Genomic DNA, 9,415 nt, shown 5'->3' on the forward strand with positions numbered 1-9,415 from the left:
TCATTGTTCAGTCAACCAACTAATAAAAGAAAGATGACTAGGCCCAGTACTGTTAAGACTCAGTGACTGAAGAAGCTATTTGATGAGAAGCAATATATACCTTCAACCTTATATGCTCCAGTACTATGGTATAGCTAAAGTGAAATTCTTCATTTTAGTATGAAAATCCTCCTGAGAACTGATTCTGATTGGATAATACTAACAGATATACCTATGTACAGAGTCAAGGGAGCAGAGAACTAAAAGTGGTCATATGCTTAACCCCTAAGCCCTATTAGACTAACCAGTAGAAGGGAAAGGGTACAGAATGATCACCTGAGCAAGGGGATAGGAACAGAATACTGTTACTAGACAGGGGAAGAGTTCTGGGTAGTCAAAAACTGTATGTCCAGAGTCTTCCTTCATATAATATTGAATTTATAGAATTACATCATTTTAAAGAAACTTCTACATATAATCTCTCCAAGAAAAAAGAAACATTGATACCTGATACTGCATCAAAACAAAAATATGTTAATATCCCTAGAACTTTTTTAGAAGAATGTGTCTCAATTTCATATATTCTGTGTTCAAATGAACATAACATATTATTTTCCCTTTTAGAGATTTACCTTGAAGAATAGTATTTTAAAGACTGGAAAGTATTAAAGTAAAAAAAAAACCATTCTTTGTTTGTTTAGCCATATCTCAAAGTAATTTGACCTTGGATTTGTTTTCTTTCCCTCATTGGATATACTATCAATTCACTGGAGCTAGAATTCATTGATACAACACTGAAGGAAATAATGTACCATTTAGATAAGCAATAAGACTTTATTTTTGGAGACATGATTTCATTATATAGCCCTGGCTATATAATGGCCTGGAACTCACTACGTAGCCCAGGCTGGCCTCAAACCAGAGAGATCTGCCTGCTTCAACCTTTGAGTGCTAAGATTGCAAGTGTGAGTAGTCACATTCAGCAGCAAGTCATTCTTTATACCAGTTAGCAGTAAACTGGCAAAGTCAAAGGATTATTGTTTTTCACAAGGATCATCTAAATTAATAGTGCTTTTCTACTGAAGATAAGATTCCAGGACCTCTAAGATGATAACTAAAGATTGTCTTTGTGTCACCAGTGAAGGAGACCCGGAAAAGGGTGTGAGGTGGGTAAAGGACTTTATTCCAAAGAAAGAAAAGGCAAGAAAGGAAGAGCATCAGAAATTCACAAAGGTATTGAGAGGATATGTGAAAAATGTGTAGGAAAACACAGGTGACTCGTGGATAAGAGGCCAAATCAAACATAGTTCCCTCTGTGCTGCTGGGGGAGGAGCAGAAAACACCTCCAAAGGTTGGCCAAATGGCCCTGATGAAAAAAGACTGGTGTGCTACCTTCAGGACAAGCCCACAGCCCTCACAAGCTACAAATCCAGTTGCAGGTTTTGGTGAAACTGATTTCTCTCATGGGTGGGCCAGTAGTGGAGAGTAATCACATTCTGTCACTCTGTATAACCCCAGGGCAGCAGCTGAGTGTCATCTTGAGAGAGAATCAGTTGTTTGAAGCCAAGCTACTCTGGGAGGGAGAGAATGGGGAAGGCAGAGAAAAAGAATTCATCTGCCAAGTACTAGAGCCAGAAACACCCTGGCGGTAGCTGTAGAGAGCAAGAAGGCCAGAATCTGACAAGCCAAAAAATACAGACAGCAGGGCAGAAGGCTTGTCTCAGGCAGTAACATGTATAACAACCCTCTACTTGGTGGCCTGGAGCAGATCTCACCAAATATGAATAACCTTGGAGTTTGATTGTCCTGAGCCTCAGCTCAGTCTGCAGTTCACTGCTGTAGAGTCTGAAAATTCTGAAGTTCCAGTGGTCTCCTTGACACCCACAGCTGCATCTCCCCAGCAGAGTGATCAATATTTAGTAGCTCTGATGATGGTAGGTCAGTGCTGATGGATTTCAGTGCTGTGGTTGTTCTAACATTGCCAAAGCAAGTGACAGATACCCCTAGCTAGAACAGTAGCCACTCTGAAGAATATGGGCTGGGAGGTCTCAGGAGGGTGAGAGAAACTGCTTAGCCCACAAACTGCAAAAGTAAGTGTGGTCCACAGAGGCCCCTGTGAGGACAGAGCTGGTAGATATCAGACACTTGTTCACTATAGGTTAAACGTGAGCATAAACCATAATAAAGATGAGATATGTTCAACTAGTTCCCTCTTCTCTACCATTCCCCGCATAAAACCAGCAGTCTCCAGTTTTCAAGGACCCAGAAAGAAGCTGCTCCAACACTTCACTTTTATTTCTTCTTTATGGACCTTCTATGCTAACATTTTTTTTTCTTTCCTTTTTAAAATTTATTTTTATTTCATGTTTGTAAGTAGTGTTTTGCCTGTATGTGTCTAAGTGCACCACATGCATGCAATGCCTGCAGAGGCCAGAAAGGGCATCAGATCTCCTGGAACTGGTGTGACAAAAGGTTGTTAGTCACCATGTGGGGGCTGGGAACTGAACTCAGGTCCTCTGCAAGAGCAGCCAATGCTCTTAACTGTGGACCCATCTCTCTAGTCCCCCCTTTATTTTGTTATACTTTTAGCAATATCTTTACTTTGCCACAGTTAAAATATTTTTATTATTTATTCTTCTTCTCCTTGTCAAATTGTGCTTATACAACCTTTTACATTATTGAGCAAACTTCTTTTCATTCCCTGCATTTCTCTCTCCCTTTGCCCTGCTTCTCACTTCCCTTCTCCGCTATATTATTCTATTGTGTATCTGCTCTCCACCCCTCAGAAATCCATGTCTTTATTTTTTATGCATCTTTTTACATTTAATTTGGTTCTCTGACATTCTCATGATTAAAGACTCATCATTTTTCAGTTTTTATTTTCTGTCTTTACTAATCTCTTGATCTTTTCTTTACAGTCTTCCCCTGCCTCCTCTTCTTTCCCATTTCATTTATTTGACCTTGTTTGCCATTTGCTTTCCCTTTTCCATGACTCTGTCCCTTATCTCATTCCTTTACTCTTCACACATTTATCCTGAAATAATTTTAACATCATAGTACATTCAATATGGGTTTTCCCATTTCTGGTATATGATCATGTTAAAGTATTAGAGGACTTAAATTGATTTTAAATGTATTTCTATATCTTGTACAATGTGTTGCTCTTGCTGTTATAGCAGTTTGTTTCTCCTTGCTGAGTGATACTCAAATAGAGCCCTCAAATATAGGCTGCTCAGTAGGAAAATCCACAAATAAAACTGTAAGAGACATACAAACCAACACATGCACATAATACTTCTTAGAAATAAAAAAAATGGCAAATCAAGACATAAGTCCTCTAAGAAAACATAACTGCAACTATTGAATTCAGAGATCCAGAAACTGCTATCTTAATTAGTGAAAATGATCAGTGATCTCAAAGAAGGTACAAACAAACAGATAAATTCAACAAAGGCCCTGGAGAGGAAAGTCAGAAACATAGAGGTAAAAAAAAAAGGTCAACAAGATGAATGGAAAGAATGCAGGAGGCAGGGAATGGTGAGGGACATGACACAGCTCTTGCACAGGTAAACTCACAGCAGCTGAGTACAAGGCCTACACAAGATCAAGCCTGTCAAAATTCCAGTATGGTTGGGAAGGGTCCCCATGGTTCCAACCTTAGTCAAGAAGGTATCGTTAATTGATGGAGCTACTTTTCTTCAGGAGTTTGGCTGCTGGTAGGTTTCCATTTCTCTGGTGGATGGCCCCATACTCTTGTATATGCAGTCAGCACTAATTGGACACAGTAGGTGAAAAAAAGAACATGCAGACAAGGTGGATGGGGGAGTATTGAGAGGGTCCGGCGGGGGGTGAGGGGTGGGAGAGATTTGGTTTGAATATAATCAAGATACATTGTATACATGTATGAAATTGTCAAAGAATGAATTTAAAATATTCTAAAAAAGACTATAGAGCAAAGGGATAATATTAGCAATATTAAAAGTTGTAGCCAACTCTGTTACAAAAGAAGAAATATTAGATCATTTATCAGCAACCATTTTAAAAAGTATTTTATTTATTGTTTTTATGTGTATGAATGTATTTTATACATGTATGTAAGTATACCCATGTTGTAAAATACCCACAGAGGTCATAAGAGAGTGTTGGATCCCCTGGAACTTATGTTACAGACGGTTGTTAGCCACCATGTGGGCTCTCAGAATGGAACCCTGGTCCTTTGCAAGATAAAACAGTGCTCTTAACTGCTGAGCCATCTCTCCAGCCCCCCATCAACCATTTAAAAATTGATGGAGAGATAAGAAAATTTCAATAAAGCATAAACCAAGGTAGCTCATGACCACCAAGCCAGCAGTGCACCAGATACTTATAGGAATACTGTACACAGATGAGGAAGAAAAGCATTCTCCATCACAAGAGTACAGGGAAGATAAATTTCATTAATCACTGAACAAAAGAGATCTAGGAAGGAATCTCTCATGTCCAACACAGTAAATCAGATAAACCCTGATATTAATAGGGAAGAACTAAAAGAACAAATGGTAATTAAATATACCAGGGAAAATAACCAATAAAATAATAGAAATTAGTGAAAATCTCTCAGTAAGAACCTTAAAATGTAAATGTCCTCAGTTCACTAGCAAAGAGACACAGACTAGCTGACTGAGTTAGAAAACTAGAGCCAATTATCTGTTGTCTCAAAGAAACATGCCTCATTGGTAAAGATACCCACAGGCTGAGGGTCAAAGGGTAGAAGTCAAGCTTTCAAGTGACTGGAACCCCGAAACAAGCTTGAACAGCAATTCTAATATCTGATAAAGTGTACTTAAAACCAAAATTAAAAGATTTTAATAGGCCACTACATATTAATAAGGGACAATTTCATGAATAGATCACAACTGTAAATGTATATTTGCAAATGTTTAGAGTCTAAAGATCTTAAAAAGAAATACTGGGGGTGGAGGGAGGAGTGTAGGGAAGTGGCTCAGTGGGTAAAGGCTTGCCATACAAGCATGAGATCTGGAGTTTAGATTCCCAGAACCCATGTAAAAGCCAGGTTTAGTGTGGTGGCCTACCTGTAATCCCAGTGTACAGAAGACAGAATCCCCAGAGAAAGCTGGCTAACCAGACTAGCTGAAACGGCAAGCTCTGCACTCAGTGAGAGTTCCTGTCTCAATATATAAAGTGGAGAACCATCAAAGAAGACACCTAATGTCAACCTCAAGTCACCACACATACAGATACACACACGCACATAAGCTCACCCCCTACACACGTACACTCCCACACATGCAGGCATGCACACATGTATGCACTCACATCATACACACTTAGAAAAAGAAAAAAAGACATAACATTTTGATAGATTCTTATAGTGTCTACAGAATATTCCATCTAACAGAAATGGAATACACATTCTTCTTAGCAGACCATGGAACTTTCCCTTAAACATACCACATTCTAGACCACAAAGCAAGTCTTAAAAACTACAAGAGTCAAAGTTCTTTCTTGTATCTTATCAGGTCATTGTGCAATAAAACTAGAAATAAATAGCAAGAGAAACTACAGAAATTACACAAGCATTTGAAGACTGAACAATATACTCCTGTATGACCAATGGGTCATTAGAGTAATCAGGAAGAAAAACATAAATTTCTTAGAAAATAAAAACAGCTTTGCCAGAACCTTTAGCCTACAGCTTAGGAAGTTGTAAGAAGTTCATAGACATGAATGTTTACCTTAAAGAATGAGAGAATTCTAAAATAAATAACCTAACAGTATGACTCAAGACAAACCCCAGAGCTGTAGATAAAAGAAATAATAAAGATAAGGGCAGAAATTAATGAAATGCAGGCTAAAAGAACAGTGCATACTATTGATTCTTGGAAAAATAAACAACGGTGACAAACATCTAGCTAAACAAACCCAAAGAAAGAGACAGAAGGCCCAAATTAATACAATTAGAAATGTAAAAGGGATTTCTACATTTTAGGTAGGAGAATCATTAAGAGATACCTTGAAAACTTGCATTCCAAAAAACTGGGAAAGGCAAATGAAATGAATATACTTCTAAATACATACGAACTACAAAATTAAACCAAGAAGACAACATAGATAGATCCATGACAAATAACTGGAATGAAACTCTAAGTCAACAACACAGAGAGATATTTGCATATTCACATTTAATAGCTCAAAAAAGGTGGTGGGGATCAGACTAGATATCCATCAACAGATGAATGGGTAAAGAAACATATATCTGCAATGGAATTTTTCAGTTATTAAAAAAAGAAAGTAATGAAATTTTCAGAAAAAATTGGAGGTTGTTATGTTAATCAAAATAAGCCCAAATTGGAAAGAAAATTGTCACACTTTTCTCATATATACGGACTCTTTGTGTGTGTGTGTGTGTGTGTGTGTGTGTGTGTGTGTGTGTGTGTTAAAAGTAGAATGGGGAGTCTGAGAGGGGAGGAAGAAATCTTAAGAGAGGAAGGAAAGAAGAAACAGAAAGAGAGAGACAGAGAGAAATGGAATACATGCAATTTGAAGGCAGAAAGGGGGATTATATGGGGATGGATGGGGACCAGCAAATGGGGCTCAGGGAATAAAAACAAAGTATAATGGCACAGGCATGAAAATGTACCCAATAAAATACATTACTTCATATCCTCTTAAAAAATAAATTTGAAAAAGAAACTAAGATTCCATAACTAGCTTCACTACCTCATTGCATTCCAATCATATCAGACAGAAGTGCTCATTTCTATAAATGATATTTTACAATACTCCCTTTCACCACCCTAAAATTAAATTCATAGTGCAGCCTATCTACACATAAAGTTTCAAAAACATCAATTTAATGTTTTAACTGTAACAGAAATAAAAATAAGTTAACCTCTATCTCAGTATATAAATGCTTAGCATTGGAACATCTTTTGAAGGCAGACACTTAACATCTAATGTTGAACCTCTAGGAATGTGATGGGAACATGTGCACAGCTTGCAGGTTTTGCATTGATAATTCAAATACCAGAGCGGAGTCACCATCAGTGACATGCTCTATTTCAAATGATGAATTATGTTGGTAAAATTCAATACAGATTAAAGATTATCTTCTTTATTTATATGGTAGCTGCCTGGCTGGAAAATTTGATATATAGATTGTATTTATATGTAAAATTCAAATTAATTTTTAAGTTCAAATAACTCTAAATAGTTTCCTTGATATACCTATACAGCAGCCTAGATGGGACATTTCAAAGTTATACAGGACAAGGAATGATTCTTCATACACAGAATAGCCTGTATATTGCTAGGCATTTAGTCTTCCTGGCCCTAGTGCACAAAATACTCTTCCACATAATTTGACAAGCAAAACACCCCTGCCAATTTCAAAAATGCTTGTGCGGTAAGAATTGCCTCCAGGAAGAACCACTGGGATATAAGTTATTTCTTGAATTGCAGCTAAGCCTTGTATCATAATCAGTCCTAGGTGTCAGAAGGAAATTTGGAAATTAGAAAAATCCATCATTCCAACAATGTATTTCCAAATAGTTCATGAAAAGGCAAAGGATGGGGAGTATTCAATAATGTCTTATCTTAAAAACTCCATTGTAGAGGCTAGAGAGATGGCTCAGCGATTAAGAACAGTGACTGCTCTTGGAGAGGACCCAGGTTTGGTTCCCAGCACCCATATGGCAGCTAACAATCGTCAGTAACTCCAGTTCCAGGAGATCTGACACCCTCTTCTGACCTCCTCAGCACTGAACGACAGGAATGGACTTACCTACAAACAGGCATTATACTCATACACATAAAATAAAAATAATAAATAAAATGCTAAAACATTTTGTTGTGTAGTTCAATCTCATACTTCACAGACACTATTAGCTCTCCATTTTTCTATACACAGTCCTGCTTCAGACAGTGAGAAAAACCTGCCAACAATAAAATGGGATCACACATTGCTTCATCACAGCTCCCAAGCCCTACGTGAAGCAGACCACATTCCTCGCCTCCTACAAAGCTTGGTAATGAAGGCACAGTTTCCTCTTTTAGGGTAAAGCTAGAGAGATTATGAGATCTGATGAGTCTGGCTGGTATCAGCCTCTGTATTGTGATTATTATTGGCCTGAAAACCCAAGAACAGGGAGAGAAAGAGAGGCATAACACCAGGGTCACACCCTGGCTTCAAATCTGGATTCCATCACTAGCCGCTTCAACTTGGGCAAGTCTCTTGGTCACCCCATGCCTTAGGTAATTCACCTGTTCCATGGAGATGATAGCAGTAGTTAATTTTAAAGGTAAATTGTTAATACCGAATGAGTTAGAAACACTTAAACGATGCCTAGTATTGTTTGTAGTAAGTTTGAGATTATTAATGAAAATAATTATGACTAATTTCAGCTGACTTATGCAGTTTTTTTTCTCCTGAGGTCAACATCATCTACCAAGGGCCACATTGCCGTCTTTTTGCTTAAGATAAATCCTCAAACATCTCCCATTGCATAGCATGACCAGGAATATTTCATAGTTGATGACGTGAAGCCTCCCATCTTTCTCTACACCATAGTCGTATGTTTGAAAAACAAAATGAAACAAAAATCAAAGTGCTGCCTTAAGGGAGTACATGATGTAGACCAAAGTCCTCTCAGCTCTGACTCTGACTTGCTGGTAACCATGGGCACCTTCACGCTCCAGGCCTCTGTTGTGCTCATAAAGCCCAGTGGTTTCAAATATCCCTTCAGGAAGATTTTTCCTCTACTCCCCACTTCTACCAGGGAGAATTCTGGAATGGGAGGAAAGGAGACGTCTGTTGGCTGAAGCCTTTCTAGGTGCTCATTTGTGCTCCATCTGCTCTTCTAAATGGCCTCAGCTACTCTCAGAGCCCAGCATTTGTCTTTCTATTAATTTCAACTTCAGCCAGGAAAATAAGTGCTACAAATACAAAGATACACCTGCTCAGAGTGAAAATAGCTCACCAACAGTCACACAGACTGTCTGAAGCATTCAGTGGTGAGCTCTTTTAATTTCCCCAGTATTCTGTCTTTTATACACACACAAACATGCAAATCTGTTGATCACTAATATCATATTATGAGAATAAAAGTTTGGGGATTATATCTTGATTTTGCAGTTGAGAAAATTGAGGCACAGGGAAGTCATGTAGCTAGTATATAATCTCCAGTTCAGACTATGGTGGGTCACTGTAGGCTAGAGCAACACAATATGTTTGCTCCAGTGACAATAAACACCACATTCAAATATATTTCACACATCTAAGTGTTCACAGCAAACTTAGAACAGACACAGAACACTTCTCTACCTAACGTGGACTTATTTTTATAGGCAGATACTGGAAGGCTTTACCTGTGTGTGTAAAGCAGCCACCTGTGCAATGACCCTGGGAGGGGAGGGTCTGAAGAATGAGGGACTAGGA

Source organism: Nannospalax galili, unplaced genomic scaffold (assembly GCF_000622305.1).
Source record: "Nannospalax galili isolate Female #2095 unplaced genomic scaffold, S.galili_v1.0 scaffold11, whole genome shotgun sequence".
NCBI classification, from domain to species: domain Eukaryota; kingdom Metazoa; phylum Chordata; class Mammalia; order Rodentia; family Spalacidae; genus Nannospalax; species Nannospalax galili.